This window comes from Anguilla rostrata, chromosome 9, assembly GCF_018555375.3.
Source record: "Anguilla rostrata isolate EN2019 chromosome 9, ASM1855537v3, whole genome shotgun sequence".
NCBI classification, from domain to species: Eukaryota; Metazoa; Chordata; class Actinopteri; order Anguilliformes; family Anguillidae; genus Anguilla; species Anguilla rostrata.
In genome coordinates, this window is record NC_057941.1 from 37247119 (window position 1) to 37267511 (window position 20393).

A 20393-nucleotide genomic window follows, 5' to 3' on the forward strand; every position below is an offset into this window, starting at 1 on the left:
TTTATGCTATCAGAATGATTTGGAGGATAGTATAATCACATACAAATTATAAACATAAGGGCTTTAAAGTAATTGGTGTCAAAATGCCCTAATTTCTAAACACAATGATTTTCAATCATTTCAATTAAAGTAAGTAGGCCTAAATGTTAGCAGTAACTGTCACTATAACAGTAATGTTATTGCAGTTTCTTCCTCCTCCTCCTCAAGACTTCTTTTTTAAAGAAGAATTTTTCTATACTCATCTCTGTCAAAAGTGAAACATTAACATTTTCATCAGCAATCTAAGCTAACATTAGCTTGGTGAATGCTGAAGCTTGCTAAATGTTAGCTAACATTAATCCAAATACTGTTGATTACTTTGCAGTCTTGGTTAGGGCAGAAGACACGTTCTTTTGAAGAAACATTGCATAAAAAAGGCAAAATTTTACTGATTTTGATCAACTTAAAATATTTCTCACAGATACGGTCACACGACTGTTCTAGTTGATAAGCCTAAGCACTGGCATATATCATACGTTTTTTCCCCATATTTTTCAGATTCACAATGGCTTCCTTGAATTTCTCTGGCACAACTCTGGTCCTCATGTTGACAAATGCCAGTAACACACTCCAAAGGCAACAAAAAGCCAAAAAGAGCCTAACTAAAAGCCTCAAATCAAAACTAGATACTGAAAGCTCACTTATACCTTCACTAAGGAATTTCCTGAATGCACCTGACTAATCAGGAACACCTGTGAAGCCAGTTATCCCAAACACCTTCAATGTCACCATTCCTGCACCTCCCTTTTGTTTTTGCTTAGTCTCCAAGTTTATCCACTTAAATCTGTAGCAATTGTCACTGTGTCTATTTTTAGTTATCTCAGTTGTGTAATTCATGAGACCCTGGTTTGTATTATTCTGATCAAAACATAAGTCAAGTATCCCAACATCCTGTTGGCTCTTTTTACTGCTACAGCACAGTGCCTAGAACTTGAAAGGCTTTGATAAAAGTCTAAGTTTGATCTAAGTCTTTTTCAAATTGAGCACATTACAATTTTGTTCCTGCCTTGTTTTTATTTCCCACATTTAGTACTTTACATTTAGCTATATTGAATGTAATTTTCCAGGTTTCCGCCTGCTTCCTGAATTTGTTAAAATTTGTTAAATTTCTTGTAGTCAAGTAGATTCTAAACTATTAGCCTCAGTACCCTAGTCAGATAAGATCTCACCTACTACTCTTTGTGTTCTAACCTGTAGCCAGTTCTGAACCCACTCTGAAATGTATCCTATAATTCCTACTGTCTTAATTTTGCTAATAAATTTCTCATAAGGTACCTTTTCAAATGCTTTTTGGAAATCTAAGTATATAATATCATAGTTAAAACACATGGTAGCTTTCTCAAACAATACCAAAAGGTTTGTCAGGCATGAGCTTCCCTTGCAAAAACCATGCTGGCTATCCCTACCCCATGTTCACACAGCAAGCAACTTGGTAGATGGGTTGCTCAAGTGTGCTAGGCTGAGGGAGGGCCAGGAGCTTCCTGTTTTATGCTCTTAGTGGTCTCGTACAGCTACATAACATTGATGAGAAATAATGGAATCATCAAAGATGTATATTTGCCATATAACCACATATCACATCGCTTTAGTTTCTATAGTTATGTCAGGACACTGATAAATAGTTGTTGCTGCTATCTCACTAGCCATATACCTAGTTAGCCACCTAGCAAGCAACCTCTCTATCACACCACACAGAGCCTCTCACTAGCTGGCTAGCTAGCAATCTCTTCATATCTCTCTCACTAGTTAGCTCCCTAGCAAGCAATCTCTCTTTCTTTCTCACTAGTATAATACTGGGTGGGATTGTACCATAATGATAATTTGTTCATCCATTTTTCTTCACTGAGCAGGACAGTTATTCACTAAATGCTATCATGGTTGGAGAAATAGGAAGCCCAAAACTGGCTGTTGGGCAATGCCTGTGAAAAAATAAACCAAGGGAAATATTTCCCAACTAGTCAACCGAGTTTCTCACTGTGGGAACTCAGGGTTAAGATGTTATTTTCAAGAAACAATTCTAACTTGTCTCAAATGATAGATTCCAGTATTTTACAAGTGATGCTAGTTAGACAGACAGGCCTGCGGTTACCTGGATCATTACAGTCCCCTTTCTTATATATTGGTATTATATTACCTTGCTTCCAGTCTGCTGGAATTCAGCAGACAGAATTCAGGGTTTCTAAAGACTGTCCAACCAGTTGCAATCCCAGAATTTTAACAAGCTGTTATTTTTTCTTAATCAGGTTCTTTCATGTTTAGAGGAATGATTCATCCTCTTAAGCCACATTATGCCAGAAATAGCTACAGTATGCATTCTATAAATAATTAAATTCACATACAATTAAGTTCATATTGTGCTTATTCTGTTATATTGAAAACAATTGCATAAAAAGAGGTAAAACTTCAAATTAAAGACTGAGATGAATCAAAAAGCTCCTAATTGGTGAAAGTGTGGACACCTGGCCACTAGAAGTAACCATCTAGAAAACAATAAAGAATAAAACATTTTTAAAAACCAATTGATAACGAGTCAAATCTGCATTGTGTTAATACGTACGAAAGAAATCAAACGTATTCAACAACCTATCAATAGAAGCCTATTGATTTAACTCAATGTAGCACAATAACAACACGCAAATTTTATTCTTTGTGGAATTGTAGTGGAAATATCACTTTAAAATGAAGGAAAAGAAACCTCTTACATGGAGAAGTCAGAGTAATTCCAAAGCATGAATGAGAGAACACACAATATATAGTCAACAAATTTTGGACCTTGCTCTTCTGAATGTTTCTTATTAGTTACCAATAGGTGTCTGAAAAAGATGAGTCATTGGGATTGGGATGGCAGGTATGTCATCCCGCCAAGTTACGCCTTGGCGGGGCGGCATGCCTCATACCTATACAGCACAGAGAGTTTGGCACTTTTCAGGGTTCCCCACAGAAATAACAGCCACAGACACTTAAAAACATTTAATTCTGCACATTCTCACCCCATTTCAACAGGCAGAATTCATGAACAACTTCACATGTCCACACAATAAAGCTCCAAACTAAGGGGATTTTGCGTTTTTTCCTTCTTCTTCCTGCCACCTATCCCACAAACAAAATGTCTCCCCATTGGACATTTTACCAACACCAGCCAATCCTTCACCTACACGAGCCGATCAAAATCTTGCATACACAGGGAAAATACCCATATCTTTTTAGTCTGAAACATTTCCATCTTAACATCTTAACAGCTAGTCTGTTTGTGGCCTAGTGGTCAATGTTACAGTCTATGGACCACAGAGTCCTAGGTTCAAGCCCACCACAAGTTTCTTTAACCTACTTTTATCCTCACTAATAATTGTCTATTACTTCTCAATTATTGCTTTTGCACCACATCTACCCGCCGTTCACTGGACGTATACACTGCATTATGACGTGCCATCTACACATTCAGTTAACCGGCTACAATATTGCAAAGCCATATGGACTCAACGGGAGCTCTTCTATTATCTCCCAATAAATTTCCTAGTTTCAACAGCTAGTCAGTTTGTGGCTTAGTGGTAAGTCTCACTGCCTATGGAACATGAAGTCACAGGGTCAAGCCCTGTCTCAAGCAAGTTTCTTAAATGTGCTTTTTTGCTCACTAATAATTATCTATTACTTCTCAACAATTTGCCTTTGCTCCACATCTACCCAGCGTTATGGACTGGTAAGCCTGAGGTTGAAGGATCAAATCCCGCCTCGCTCTCAGGCAGATATTTTCATATTTTACACTAACGTTTCCTTACGCTTATATTTGCTTTACCAAAAGTCACTCACGGCCACCGTATGCATTTCATGACGGCAAATGTATTGATTTTTTTTTAAAGTTACACCAGTTCACCACTGTGCCATTTCTACCAACTACATTTCTTCACTTGGCTACTGTACAAAACGTTCTTCTCAGCAAACGCCACATTTCTACATTCATGTTACCTCGCCCGGTTCTCTATCTAGCCACATACAAACAATTACTACGCATGTACGATCTGCATTACATTTAAAATCATGACTCAATCATAATTATAACCACTAGTACTGAAGATGAGAAAAGCACATCAGTGCAATAGATTACTGTGGTAGGGTGGGCGTGGTTTGGCGCCGGCTGCAGAGAGAGTGACAGGAGTAGCTCTCGGATCCATCGTCACAACAGTTTTCAACAGTGAGCCTGGGGTTTTTAAAAGCCGAGACCGGGAGTCTTCGCGAGAGAGCTGACAACAGAGAAAGAACAGCTATATGGTTGTTAAGAGAAAATACCAAAAAAAAAAAACGTGTTTGTTCATTTTGTCAAAGAGCCAGTTGGCTGTAATAAAAGAGCAGGTAAGAGCTAAAATAAACTGACGGTCTCACGTGAGTGTGTGTTGGAAGGTAGGAGGGGTGGCACCCATCTTGCCACAATTACCTATGCATTATCACACGTTACTTTATCCACCACTTTAATGATTGATGTTTTATGCCGTCTGTTATATATACCATTCGATAAGGAAACTTATCTCGCTCATGGTCACTTCATTTACTTTGCACTATAGTCTGTGATCATGTCAACCTTCACCTACATGCCCATTCTGCTAAAAACATATTGTTTCAACTACTCAATTTCATAATTTCTCCTCATTTCTCTCGTACTACTGTTATTTTATCATATGCAAAGCTTGCTGAGACATATGCGTCTGCTCCTATTCTCCACTATCAACTGATCTAGTTCTACTACTTCCAATTGTCACGTAAGGTGATTGATGAAGCTTAGCAAAACAGCAAAGAGCACTCCTACCTGCAGATAAGCCAATCAAAATGGCTTATAAACCTTACAAACACTAAACGTGCATCTCCATGAAATAACAGAAAAGGGAGCAGGACAGAAGGGTACACAAGTTCCAACCTAGGGAGCTCTAATTCTACAGGCTTGCTGATAATTTTGTCAATCAAGGCTCGTTGGATGGCTGTCAAATCCGTGAGTACAAACACTGGCCATATTTCAGCTACGTTTCTGATGCGTTTATAATTACGCCCCCGCACCCTTTGTCACAGCCACTGTTTTACACATACACTGTAGCAAAGCGAAAGTGCTAAACGGTACACGCTCATCAGACTGTACAAATTCACACAAGGATAGCCATAATCCACAACCGTTTCTTAAAGCGTCACTTCGGATTTCTCACGTTCTCATAACAAAACGCTTTGCAAAAAGACATGATATCTCATAAAAAACACATTTTCAACGTACAAAATGCCAAGTTACTCACACATACAAGACATCCACTGTCTATAACGCATTCATTCGAATGATACAGTATAGAATATGGCTAAATGGCTTTAAGTCATCAAGGGTCCAAGGTATAAAATGAGCCTTAAACCACCGTGCTGCCTCCAGATATGCAGTAGATACTACAAGCATTGTTTCTCCTGATTAATTTTCCTGTTGATCTCAATGGAAAAAATATTCAGGAGAAACAATTCTTGTAGTATCTACTGCATATCTGACCAATGTTTTGTTGTTAAGACCATTAAAAGCTTAATATTTTGCCATTTTGGGCGTGGCCCATTTTTTTTGCCCAGGAGTGTACTACAAACAATATAGGCCATCTTGCCTCGAAATTAAATAAGCTGTATTCCAAAGCAATGCTACCCAGTGTTTTCTCAATTGTTTCTAGTCACTTGGCTCTGTGTTTTTTAATCTTACCATTTTACAATGTCATTCAAACTTTGTGTCAGATCAATGTGTCAAATATTTCTAATTGCCTCATGCTACACATTAAAATTCATGTACAATACTGCTGGTGAATAACTACAGTATATTATACAGTATATAATTACAGTACAGCATATTCCTCCAGAAAACATATGTTTATACTTGCTTGTCAACTTCATTTTACTAAATGTACAAGTTCTTCTATATTTGCTACTTACAATAAATACTACATGTAAAATACATATTGTACATACATACATACATATAAAACTTCTTTATCCCCATGGGGACATTTCCCTGGCAGCATGTTACATTCACATTTACGAACAGACATTTATACCAAGAAACATACGATCATTCACGCAACAGAAAGGCTGGGCAGCTAAATACATACATACCAATGCAAATTGGACATATAGACGCCTATTCAATCAATCTTGACTCTCACAAACCCATCCACACATATGTTTGGCCTGTCCATGTACTGCATGCTGGCCCACTGGCATCTGCCATCAGACCCCTGCAACTCATCCAGAATGCTGCAGCTCGTCTGGTTTTCAACCTTCCTACGTCACCCCCCTGCTCACTACCCTCCACTGGCTGCCCGTGATGGCTCGCATTAAATTCAAAACATTGGTCCTAGCATACCAGGCAGTCAAGGGATCAGCCCTAACATACCTCCACAAGATCTTCAAACCCTACATGCCAGCCAGACCCCTCTGTTCCACTACCTCAGGATGCCTGGCCCCTCCCCCTCTTTGCACTTGCGCAAAGTTATAAATGGTTATACATTTTGTTGTACATCGCTCTGGATAAGAGCGTCTGCCAAATGCCTGTAATGTAATGTAATGTAATGCATGCTTATACACACAGGGCCAAGTGACTTGAAACAATTGAGGAAACATTGGGTAGCACTGCTTTGGAATACAGCTTATTTAATTTCGGTGAGGCAAGATAGCCTATATCGTTTGTAGTACAGTAACTTGGCGTAATTTGGATACCAATACTTTTAATGGCAGGCCTAGATTTTGCCAGTTTGAATGAATTTAATGTTTTGGGGAAGTTGTACGGGGATGGGACAACATTAAAACAATTGTAGAATATAAGTGTAAGTAAATAAACCTATATCAGTAGTTGCAGCTGAGCTTATGGAAACGCAAGAAACCACAGTATCAACTGTAGAGAAAAAGCAAGAGAACGCAGAAGGCTTAAAAAATCACACTTACTCACTCAGCAGAGAACACTAATCAAATACTACTGCCAATAACTACAGCAGAGAGCACTAATCATAAACTAATCATACACTACTGCCAAAAAATACAGCAGAGAACAATAATCCAAAACTAACAAAACGCTACTGCCAAATAAATGTGCTAGAAGACTAATATTTTACAGTGACCCCTATGTAACCTGAATACAATGGAAAATTACAGGAGGCTGTGACTTGTATTCTTAATGGAAAATTACAGAATAAAGACTAATATTTTTTAAGGGAAAGTTGGGGTAACTTTCCACAATGACGTTATAACCCAAGAACAGGAAATCATTGTGGTGCCAAGAAGGTCAGGTAGACCCAAGAACAGGAAATCATTGTGGTGCCAAGAAGGACAGATGGTATTTTAAGGAATGTGTTAGGGGGAGTTGTCGGGTGCACAGTGTATAAAATGAATGTAAAACTGACAATCGAGGTTCAATACTGCATAATTGATCCGGCTTTGTGCACCTGTGCAAATAAAGTCAAACTTTTCTGAAGAGCTTGCTGCTGTGGTGTCTTTTCCCTCGTGAAGTTGTTTTCTACAAATTAAAGATTGGACTTTGAATTCTGTCAGTTCCTAGACACGACAATACACGGGCAACTTTTTTGGGCAATATTGCCAGCAATATTGCTGACAACGATTGCCGGCAATATTTGCTATTGAAAAGCGGCAACTATCATTATCTGGGAACTTAGATCGATGGGGCAACACAGTAGGCAACTTTTCGGGATCCTCCAATCAGAATACAGATTTTAGTCATGTGACTACTTCTCTCGGCTAAATAAAATCGACCAAGATGGCGGCCAATCTCGCCTGGAGCGAATAAATGGAGAGGCAACTGATTTCATGCTTTTCAGGTAAATTGAATCATTAAAACGTGTTGTTCTCATATATTGTGAATATACATGTATTGTTAATTGTTTTTCAACAACTGTCATCAATTGTATTCTCAGCTATCTTTATTTATTAGCATAAATTACTACTAAAGTTTTTGTACGTTTCCATGGTTACCATGGGCTCCATCAATCATAAATGTATGCATAATTTGGATTAAATTATTTGACAGAAATCTGTCAAAGTAACAGAACCTGGGTAATTAATATGGTCCAATATTCATAGCTAGCACATTGAATAAGCGTAGTATTTACCTAAAAAAAATCGATGGTGGCTAGTAGCAAGCTAGCTATCTAACGTTAGCTAGCGAGTACCTAACTTAGCTAGCTAAGTTAACTCGCTTGCTGGCTGTGTGCGTGTGCGTGCGTTGGTAACACCGGATTATGAGGACATTTTGCCTGACTTTTCACCAGCATTACAAGGACAGTTGGAGTTATGAGGACAAAATCGATGTCCTCATAATTTGCGCAATGTAGATGCACTTATGAGACTGCGACGAACATCCTCCCGCCTTTTTTTGCTATGTCCTTATATCTCATGAAAACCGGATTTTCAGTGTATCTCAGTGTATCCCAGTGTATGCTCACTTTCCCTCTATAGTTCGGGTGCCGAACTGCAGCTTCATACACATTTTCGGCGCCCAATACACTAGTTCAGTGTCTCTGATTGGCTAAGCAATCCACCATCACTAATTGGCTGCAGTGGATATCAATCAGAGAGTGGCATCACTGATTGGCTGCAGTGGATGTCAATCAGAAAGAGCGGCATCAGTGATTGGCTGATGTTACCATCTTCTACATGCTGCTCACGTGACTGGAACAGGAAGAAGAAGCATGACCTCATGTTCCAGAAACTTCGCAATGCTGTTTTAATGAAGAGGACGTCTGGAATCATCTCAAAGTTCGTTTTGGACACAAAATGCTGGTAAATATTATCTGCTAATTTATTTTTTTTCACTAAAGTTGAATACAAATGTTCAAATAAATGCCAAGCGCCAGTGAGCACTTTTTATCATTAGATGTAGCCCTGGTAGCATGTTGCTAACAATTAGAAGTTGGTAATAGTATTTAATATTTAATGAATGATCTGGTTTCAGAAAGAAATTTAATTGCAGGAAAATGTGCATTTACTGTTTGCTCTATCAGTAAAGCTCAGTGAAAAAAGAGAGAGGTCTATTTTGTCATTATGCAGCAGCTAGGATAGCTGGCAGTGCACTCAAAATTAGCTAGCTAATTTAGCAATGAAAAGAAGATCAGGCCTACATCTAATCTATACTTAATTTACAACCTAGCTTTCAAAAAATAACACATTTAGTTGTCTTCAGTTCTTACCTAGCTTTTTTTAAATTAGCCCTGATCTGATCCTTAGTAGAACAGCTTCCATTAAAGTAGACAACATGGCCTGTTCAGTCTACATTACAGGCTCAATTTTAAATTAAAGTAGGGATTCTTATTTAGAAAGCCATATCTAGCTAGTCTGAATGGCATGGAACGTGCTGGAAGCTGCAGAACTGTGTGTGAAATTGACTAACCTTACTGGTTAGACAAGTGCTGGTAAGTAGATGGAATTTATGCTAAATTTTAATTTAGCAGAGCACAATGGCTTGTTAGTGGTGTTAGACATTGTGATAGCATCAGCTAATGTCCATGTGATAAAAAGTTTATGAAAATAATAAACCTGCGTCCCAGAATCAAACTAAATATGATAAATTCAATTACATGGTGAGTAGGCTGCTCGAAGTGGGTATAGGAAAAGAAAAAGCGAGAGCCCGCACTCAAAATTATAAAGATACTTTAATATATCCTAAATTATCTTGGCAACAGCCCTTCATTATGGAAACAAACACGTTTCAGCCATCCTCAGTGTCTCAATGCTCACTGCTAAACCACTCTGTTTGTCTCTGATTTCAATAATTAAGGGCTGTTGCCAAGATATATATGATATTAAAGTATATTACACTATGTAACTTTTAACTGGTGGCTACGTGGTTGCAAGAACAGGCTAGGTTAGTCCAGATTAGGTTGGCTAACCTTTCTCTAGGCTTGCAGATTTCTGGTCGCTAGTATAAAAGTATAAAATAACAGCCCTGAAATTACAGCATGACACAGAGAGACTGCGACAGCACACTCATTTTGTGTCTTCTATGTGAAGTGAGTACATGGTTAAACAGCAATATTTACCACGGGATTCTTGGGATAATGTTACTGTCCATTTTAAACCATGGTAATTGAAGTGACACGTGACAGATAATGTACAATATTAGTTTGCGATCATTTAACAGGCCTGTTGCACTTGAGTGAGAACAATAAACATACGAAATGAACAATAACCTGTTCTAAGCAACCAGATTTTGACTTTTGGTTTCCCACTGGACTGCCACACACATGCACACACATATTATTATATTATTGTTGTTATTATTGGAGAATCCCTGCTAATATTCAGTGTTGTCTCTGAAAATACTGCAGCAGACATGTAAAAATGAAGAAGACAGCTGAGTCCTGAACAAGATGCTATAGATAATAATTGCCCGAAGAGAAAAGTCCTTGTCGGAAGAAAATTCATGAACCCCTTTAAAAGTAAGCAGGAGAAATCTTCATGATGTCACTGAATAGTAGGCTAACTAGCCTAAGTAGCCTAACCCCTGAGCAAGCACAAAAAAGCCTAACAGGAATTTTGCCAACACATCAATGTAGTGATTAAATGAAACATAACTGATTTAAATTATGAAACCAAGACAGTGGGTGAGCACCTAATGAATTATTGTTTATCAGTATGACCGGACGTAAGATCCCTTGCAGTAAATATGGGAGCATAAAATGTGTTGCAAACCTATTTTTCTTACATAATTGATTTCACTGCAGCTCTGCATCAAGGAATTTGCGTAGATCCTTACTCTTTGCCAAATATAAAATCTTCTAGCATAGAAGCTTCAAAAGAGGATGGATCACTCGGAAGACTTGTGAATGATCATCACGTAAATCCAAACTGCAACATGAAGAAAATAATTGTGGAAGGAAAGCCACATTTGTGCTTATTTGCCATTAAAACAATATCTCCATGTGAGGACATAACACAATTATGGGGATTCCTCTTGGCCATTGCATTTAAAGATAAATTTGTATACTGTCAAAGTCAGCATGATTTGGCATTCAGTACTCGTACGGTGAAATGGTGAAAACTGCTGCTCCCTGAATAGTGAAATAAACAAGAGGAATTTGTATGATCATGTATTTACTTGAACATTCCGTTTGAGAAATAAACACAGAAATGGAAAGCAGGGCTAGGGCCACATGCAAAACCCCATGTAGCTATTTAGACTAGTGGAACTGTTTTCAGTTCGTTCAGATTTGATTGATTAGTAGAGGACAGTACAAGCTTTCCAATGGTGAATGGCATGTTTCATTAGAATTTTAGTACAAAATTGAGAGGCCCACAGAACTGCATGAGTGGTTCCTTCAGCACAGCATTGTGCATTCAGCTGTTACATTGCTCATTGAGGCGTAATTGATTTTTCCTTCGGTTTTTGAAAGATTTTACTAATTTTGCCAACTCATCAGCATGGCTAATGCATGGATTTGGAGACTGGGTCAGAAGAGGATAAGGAAGCATGAAATATACAAAGATGTACATATTACTGCTTGTAACATTTCACTTATTTACGTTGTGTCATATTTATGATATTGTTATATTCACATTGGTCGTAAAAACAACTAGTCTTTGCCAATAATACTCAGAACTTTAGTATTGGGGGCTAACTAACTGGCTGAGCTGTTAGCATAGGGGCATTGATAGCATACCCTGGGCAGTGTCAGTGTAGTGGCCTGTAGTAGCCTGCGGCCTGCTTTGTTAGAATACATACCACTCACAATGAAACTGAGTGTCTTTCAAGAGGTGTGCATTACTCTCTAGTGTAAGTGTGTTTGTTGGTTGCTCAGCTGTGTTATGTTTGATACACTGATTTACTGTGAAGATAGAACATCACAAAAAATTTTGTGATTAAATATTATTTTATTGTGATATTATTGCACATAAACCAGGGAACATAAACCACTTTTTACTTCATAGATCTTTAGTAGTCCCGAATATCACCCTGAAATTCCTGAGTGATCCAGGACATGTACAGTTTTACCTGTTATGTATATGTGATCTCTCGGTATATATCTCTAAGAAGAACTTTTTTACATTTTCAACAAGATAATTGCATTTGTGGCACTTTATTTCTACTAAAATTATGAATATAATCTAATCTAAGTTAGTGTCCCCCCACAATATAAGCAAGGAAAATATGTTTTTGTAATTGGCAGATGGCAACCGCAGGAGAGCTGTGGATGAAGAATTAAGTGAATGCTGTCATGGAATACTTCAAAGCCCATATTTCCCAAAGCTTGCAACAACAGTGTAAACTTGCTGAGGGTCCTCTTCTGAAAGAGAGATCTGTTCAAAACATGAGATTTTGTGAGAAATAGGGGCCTGATGTCCAAAAAACTACAGGTGTCCAAGGTTAAACAGTAATTGATTACTCTTGTTGGCATGCGAGTAAAAATTGGATATGACCTATGGTCCTGCTGCTCATAGGAAAATGGTTATGTTGAATTAAAGACATTCTGTTCAGTCACCTTTTCAGTATCTTGTTCATTCAAAGCTCAAGAGTTGTCTGTTTTTAAAGGATAACACCACTGTTTTGTTTCTTTTATGTGATGCTTAGATTGTTCTTATATGAACAAATCCCATTCACAAAAGCCAAAATAAATGTCATTAAAATGCATGTCACTTAATTAAAACCCCAAAAAAACATTTAGGCCTACTGTTGGCACTTCACATCAACGTCAGTACGTCGCTCGCGGTTTTTTTCTGTCAGCGTTTATTTTTTATGCTTTTGAGAGTGGTGTGCCATGGGATTCTGTAAATTTGGAAAGTGTGCCGCGGAAGGAAAAGTTGGGAAACGCTGCCATAAGGCGATGCGCAGTTGGCTATTTTGTCACCCAGGGTCTGGGAGGCTTCAGTCGGTTAGGGATTGGTGTTTCATTGCTCTCTGGCAATCCCCCGCTATATTGATTGGGCGCCCATGGCCTGCATGGAAAAACTGCATTTGAAAGGTCTTCCTCCAACTCTACTCTATGGGATTTTAGCTGCGAGCCAAGATGTGGAAAGAAGCAGGCTGGTGACACCACATGTTTTGGAAGAAGAAACACAAATGTCTTCATTTTCCCGAAATGGCAGTGGAGATTGTGCATGAACATGGTTACAAATAGTCAATTGGATATTCCAAATTAGGGTGGGAATTGGATATACTCATTGGATATACTTGGACATGCCAAATTTATATTTGAAAAGCCGTGATTTTGCACAGAACTAGAGGGATGAAGCAGTTGGCCCTTATGACTGTCATTCATTTAGCATTAGCTGTTGTCACGGCTGGCTCAAAAACCATGACAAATAACAAGAGATGACACAAGAAGTTAAAGCAAAAAGAAACAGTCATTTATTTTAAACAACAAAATATATGTTGGTACAAGGAAAAACAAAGACGGGGAGCGTGGAGCATAGGGAGCAGAGTTTCCCCTTCTTCTTCTCATCATGGAGCAAGTGGGGTGTGCTCTTATAGTACTGGGAACACCGGCCCTCTCCTGTCTTCCGCTGACATCTACCACACAGGTATAACCTCGCCTCCTGTTGGACAGACTAGTGTTGTAGACATAATACTTTATGTCTTTCCAGGATCTGTTGTGCAGGATGTCAGGCTTCGCTTTTAAACAGGCCTCGCAGTCTGGCTTTGCTTTTAAACAGGCATCGCAGTCCGGCTTCGCTTTTAAACAGGCCTCGCAGTCCGGCTTCGCTTTTAAACAGGCCTCGCAGTCTTTTTTTCCCCAAGGACCCTCATCTGAGCGATAAACTTTTGCAGTTCACTTTTCACCGCTGTCTGCTTGGCGACCATCCACGAGTTCTTCTGTAGTTTCTGTACTGCAGCATTTTCAGAGTTTGTACCTGTCTCTGCCTTCTGTCTAGGGCTGGGTGTGCTTGGCTCAGGCTTACTTAGTCCATCTTCACTTGTGGGTGCAGTGGGTGCCAAGGAACATGGACTAGGAGCATTTGCAAGCTCAGTGGGTGCAGTGGAACATGGACCGGATTCACTTGTGGGCTCAGTGGATGCAGTGGAACATGGACCGGATTCACTTGTGGGCTCAGAGGATTCACTTCCTCCTGGCTCCATCTTAGCAAGGTGGTTATCATTGTCAGCTGCGGTGTATTTTCTGGCACACTGCCAGACTCCCGATGGACTCTGAGCTCGTAGCCCAAAGATTCCGCCACTTGGTCCCGCTCGTCTTCCTTCAGATGCATCATTTGGCACAGCATGGCCACAAGTTTTTGCAGCTTGGCTGAAGTCAGGTGCTCAGGGTACTGGGTTCTGCTGTCAGCTGCGTATTTCCTGAGGCAGTCGCCCCCTCGGACAGGAGAGTCTCACGAAGATGTGGGGATCGTCTTGCAGCACCCCAACTGTGCTCCGTGCACTGTTGAGAACTTCAATCGATGCAGCCATGCTTGGAGTCAGGAGCACAGAGACTTTTCTTCCAAATTTGCCCCGAACCTCAATCGTGGTACACATCTTAGCCAGGTGCTGTTCAAGCGGCGTTAGGCTCTCGCCAACCTCAGCATCAATCAAACTTAATTTTTCACGCTCCAAAGCAATCCTAGCCTGCTCTGTATCACAATTCATTTTTTCCAAAGCCAATTCTTTATCAGCTTTAAATTTCCAACTTCAAAAACCAGTACTCTGGCCTATCGGCAAAGACAAACCAGTAGTGTCCCCAGCGATACCTCCCGCTGTACCTAGCAACACATTCATCTCATACAAGTTGGCCTTTAAGATAGACTTAACTGTGTCCTTGAACCTTTTGTCACTAATTTCAACATTATAATGATCTGCAATTTGCAACAACTGCTCCTTTGTGCAGCCATCTAACAACAAGTCTGATGGAGTCTCAAAAAAATTCTCAACATGAGCCATTTTACAAACCCAGACCAAAAGAAGGCAGTAGTCAACACGCTGGCTACAAAAAGGCAAACAGGAGCGTCCCCTCTATCTGCCTAACCAAATACAAAGACAAAGACAAGCAGCCAGCGCAACAGCCAAGAGGCAGGGTCGTCAAACAGTAGATGAATTTGAATGATTTTTGTATGGAGATTGCCAGAAACTCAAACCATACATTCCAATTTCACCCGAGTCATAGATTACTCTCAGGCTAAAGAAAATATATTGCTGCTTTTAATTTTGAGAATTTTTCAACTAATTCTACTGGTCTACGGACCTTTTGAACTAACTGTGCTGAGTGTTAGAATGTCCTTGCTATGCTGCACTTACTGTGTAATAAATGATATTTGTTAAAGCAGTTCTATCGGTGGGTACAGGTTCTGTTGTGCAGCTCTGCCCTTATTACTTGTTGGCGAGGGAGGGGAAGATTGTCCCATAAGCTGGCATTGATTTAAGTTCTTCAAATCCCCAGAAGAGACCTGCCTGAACGATGTACACATTTGAATTGACTTGTGGGATGCCCACAGTGAAGGCTTATCATATTCTCCTTTAGGTAATTCCACCTAAACTGTACCTCACCCCATAGGTAAGGGCCTGTGTATGTCTATGATAATGTCCAGCTGAACCATACCTGACCCTGTAAGTAAGGTCCCTACTTAGCTTGTGTATGTGTATCATAATGTCCAGCTAAACCATACCTGACCCTGTAAGTAAGGGCCCTACTTATCATGTGTATGTGTATCATAATGTCCAGCTAACCCATGCCTGACTCCATAAGAAAGGGTCCTACCTGCTTTGTCTGTGTGTATGGGTAATAATCCATCATTATCTTTGGTAACGCCCACTCCCGCCCTGTCCTCATATCTCAGTAAAAAGTCAGGTCATTAGATCTCTGGACTCTTGCATTAGAATTCAAATCTGAACAGGGCGTTTTCATCGTGAGCTCATGTAGAGCAGTTTGAGCATTTCCATTTGTCTGTAGGACAAGGGGAAAAGTGTGTCCCCGTAACTCAGCATAAAACTGGTTTAAAAAAAAGCCCTCATATAACATAAAAACCAGTATAGGTGTGTGTGACTGATGAAGCTAGCTAGGTGTGTGTGTGTGTGTGTGTGACTGATGAAGCAAGCTAGGTGTGTGTGTGTGTGTGACTAATGAAGCAAGCTAGGTGTGTGTGTGTGTGCATGTGTGTGACAGTCTGTGTTGAGGTCCCGATTTCTCTCCTCCCCACATCTCATCCCTCTCTCTCCATTTCATTTATAACAGAACACCCGTGCCTTTGGAAAGTGAAGCTTGAGGTCAACAAAGACAAAGACAGGAGGGACAGATGTATGGAGGCCTTGTGCAACCAACTAAATTCTGCACAGACAGAAGTTGTCACAGGTAGGAAATTGAAAAGGGGCAGTTAATGATAACTTATGGACCTTTTTAAATGGGTGCTCCTGTAAGTTTTACCAACACACTTGGTGGTGATGTGGAGTCCACATGCAGCCTAGGCAATATACCCACCTAGCTATTTCTCTGTGAATAGAATGTCTTGCCTAATTTCCATTAAGAACCAACCAAAATGAGCAGTTGGGTCACAGTATGCTCACCACCCCAACTACAGTACATTACTGAACACACACAAACAGACATAATGGGTGTGTCACATTATGTCATAGATGCAGACAGACAAACAGACACTGCACATTGACAGCTACAGAGGGGCTTTCATTTTTGGTAATGCAAATGTAACATGTTACTTTTCTCAGTAAGTAACATTGTAACGTAACAAGTTACTTTTAATGGAAGTAACGTTGTAATGTAACAAGTTACTTTTAAAAGTAATGTTCCCCAACACTGTTGGCCAGTAGCTTGGCACTAGGCCCAGGGCTCCAGGGGAATGAGAGTGGAGGGGAGTAGGCCGTATTAACTGTTAACTTTTGTTAACTGTATTAACAAAATTCACTTTAAAAGCTTTTCTCCTTATCCTTTGCAGTCGATATCATTAAAAAAATTCAAAAACCTGCGGACAACCTTTCAGCGGGAAAATAAAGCAGCATCCAGTAAGCGGTCAGGCGATGGAGCAGATGACGTTTACATTCCAAGATGGAAATACTATAAAGACCTGCTTTTCTTGAAAGAAGGAGGAGAACGCAACGAGACTGAAGACAATATCCCATCCCAACCCATCCAAATTGAAACCGCAACTCCAGACAAGACGGCTTCCAAAAATGTAAAAAAACAAAAAACGGGACATCAGCAAAGCAGAGGTGGCAATGAAGTATGCCTTGGAGTGCTTGAAAAGACTAGAACAGAAGCCGGAGTCAGTACATGCAGGATTTTTAAAATATTTAGATGAGTGTCTGCAAGAGAAACTGGAGAAGTGTGAAGAGGAAGATTATTGAAATTGTACACACCAATATAGAAGAGTAATCTCAGAACTAGTTTAACCAATGAGTTTTTTTTATTACCCATTTTATTTAAGTAATAACATACAAGAGGAAAGACTATACTGTAATTAATGTTCAATAAAATCTAACAAAATTTCATTTTATAATCACCTGTTCACTTGTTTTCATTACTTTTCTATGTGCAGTGTGAATTTGAATGAAAAATTATTTTGAATAAATGTGTAATAAATTAATTGAATAAATATAAATACATATAAATTAATTCAAATTAATTTAATAAATACACTTAATTCCCCTTCCTTAATTTGAATTGGGTAAATAAGTTATATGCTTCACTTCTAAAATCTATAGTATGTTGAGACCTTCATAGGTCATAGGTCAGGAACATCATGCACTCCAAGGAAATGGCACTGTTCTGCCAACTGACTGCTCCATTTGTATAGAAGTAGGAGGTAAACTCTTGCCAGGTAGTTTTGGCATCAGTAGTTGGGTTTCTGTCATGAGTAGGTTCCAGCTGTAGTAGGCACTCTGGTTCTTCTCGCCAAGATCCTGGAATTACATCTCCAGTTTCCTGGTCCACCTGATCTACTAGGGTTTGGGGAGTACACCTGTGGTGTGGCATCTTGTGTGCGAAGGTAGTTATGCAGTGCACAGGCTGCTTGGTGATACACACCACTTTTTGAGGTGCAATCCCAATGGGCTGTCTGAAGACTCGCAACCTGTTGGACAAAACCCCAAAGGCGTTCTCCACACATCTTTTTGCCGGAAAGAGACGGTAGTTAAATATCCTCTTCTCATTGTCCAGTTGAGCTCTTGGATATGGCCTCATGAGGTGTGTCTTGAGAGCAAAGGCTTCATCCGCCACCACAACAAGGGGGACTGGCATCTCTCTCCCTGGCAATGTTTTCTGAGCTGGCAGGTTGACCAAGTTATTCACCATGGCACTGCTCAGTCCACATTTTCCCCAGACTCCTCCATCGCTCACCCTACCATTTGTGCCTACGTCAACATATAGAAATTTTTAATCTGCATCAACAAGTGTCATCAAAACAATTGAATGGGTGCCTTTGTAGTTAAAGTAGTGAGAGCCAGAGTTAGGTGGTGGTTGAATTAGAATATGTTTCCCATCTAAAGCCCCGATGCAATTGGGAAAATCCCATCCTCGTTTAAACTTCTGGGCTACAGCCTCCCATTCCTCTGCTGTTGATGGTAATTTAATAAATTCAGGCTGGAGGCTTTGATATAATGCCTTGCAGGTATCTATGACAATACGCCCAATGCTGTGACGGCTGATCCTGAACAGGTACTCCATGGAGGAGAAAGTTTCACCAGTGACCAGGTAGCGCAGGGTGATGGAGAGGCGTTCACCTGGCGTTATGGCTTTTCGCATTGTGGTGTCTTGTCTTTGTATCTGTTTTTCAATCCTCCCTAACAAGCAATTGAACATCTCCCTATCCATCCTCATCCAGCTCCTGTATCCCATGGGATCTTCCTCCACCAGTTCCCTTAACAGTTGGCTGTAGCAGCCTGGCCGTCTTCTCAACAACCTTGTCCATGTAGTCCTCTTGCGTTTGGCCTGTTGTTGTCTATGGACCAGAATGTAGCATATTAGCCTGGATTATATTGTGTAAACAGAGAAAAACTAAATGTACATTTAGATTCATATAGATAATATTTACCTTTTAACAATCAAGGATGAGGCCAGTAAAATGGTAACTGCTGCATAGGTCAGGTCCTCCATTTTTCTGCTTAATATCTCCAGGATAATATCCCCCAGATAACAGAATATTGTGTTCTGATAGGTCCAGGTAAGGTTTCAGAGGCATCATTATGCAATTTGAATGGTTATTGGTTACCAAACATTCTTTTTCAGTTATGTTGCCCGTTGCCCATTGCCACCAGTGTATCAGGGCAACTTGAGTTGCTGGCAATATTGCCTAAAAAAGTTGCCCGTGTATCATGGCCTTTAGAATGTGGCCTGGCTTCCCCATCACAAGCATCAAAGCAAATGTGATTGGGGCAATTTTAAATTCCACTGATACCCTAATATAGGCAGACAATCTATGAGTCTCACCTCCTCAGAAGAGACAAACCATATGACACAGGACATCATATCGGGGGTCGGAGACCCTGCATGCCTAACATTTCCCATTACTTTAAGTTTGAATGCAATCTTTAGGTAGGCCAGTCCTTGTCATAAATTAGTCTGACCCCCTTTCCCTTCTCTCCTAAACCTTAACCCGGCATCACCCAATCAGAACAAACATCGTCAAGCCATGCTGGGTAAGGTATTTAAGATGGCCACAGGAAAAAATTGTTTGTGTTGCGTTTGGTTTCGGAGCCTTCAAGAGTTTTCCTCTTTTTATTTTGGTGATGGTTCTTATATGGTTCTGTGGAGCTTATACTGGAAAGAAGAATTTGGCAATTGAATTGATAATTCTCATTTTCAATAATAATTATTAAATTAAATCACATAAAATATATTTTACATGTAGGTTAAGTGAGGGGCTCTAGAACGCAATATCGCTTGTGTTCAGTATTCAGAGTGCTGAACATTTTAACAAGGTCATTGACTGTTGGAGCCACAGGATGCAGAAAGTAAATATTTTTAATGAATCCTTGCTTGTCCCACACAATATTCAACCATCCACCATGTTTTGGCAATGTTTCAGTTCCACAGAGTAAAGGTTGTGGTTAGCTCCCACCTGTCGCATCCCCTTTTATTGGGTACTGACTGGCTGGGGTTTTCTAATGTAATGAGAGGTTACATGGGAAAACGATCATGGTCGATAGGGATCTACGAGCTTTGTGGTAATGCAAGATTGTCCGACACTGCCGAGGCAGAGGTGGGGTCGGGAGAAGCCCTCGAGAGAGCTCCTCCGACTTCCGGCATACAGCTCCAGGAAGACTTTCTGCTCGAGCAGTCTTGGGATGATACTCTTTGCCTTTGACTAAGTGATGCCTTTTGACTAAGTTTTTGATGGTCACCGGGTGCGCCCCGACACCGCACTACTTCACCCTCATTTTGCAATTATTGAAGATAGACTGTACTGAGTGAGCG

The 20393-nt window shown here is 40.0% G+C and overlaps 1 protein-coding gene and 2 long non-coding RNA genes across 8 annotated transcripts in view; 2 read left to right on the top strand and 1 right to left on the bottom strand.

Moving 5' to 3' along the window:
- Positions 1-20393, bottom strand: part of rtn2b (reticulon 2b) — a 138454-nt gene that overhangs the window by 28013 nt on the left and 90048 nt on the right. The gene's annotated exons all lie outside the window — the stretch shown is intronic.
- On the top strand, positions 6851-11054 carry LOC135263707 (uncharacterized). The gene is made up of 3 exons (XR_010332520.1): positions 6851-8829; positions 10374-10484; positions 10828-11054. It is a non-coding gene; the product is annotated as an uncharacterized LOC135263707 (long non-coding RNA).
- On the top strand, positions 11073-17478 carry LOC135263708 (uncharacterized). 3 transcript variants are annotated; one of them, XR_010332523.1, is made up of 3 exons: positions 11075-15491; positions 16203-16319; positions 16918-17478. It is a non-coding gene; the product is annotated as an uncharacterized LOC135263708 (long non-coding RNA). The 3 variants fall into 3 exon arrangements; XR_010332522.1 differs by having other exon boundaries at positions 11077-14128; XR_010332521.1 differs by having other exon boundaries at positions 11073-16319.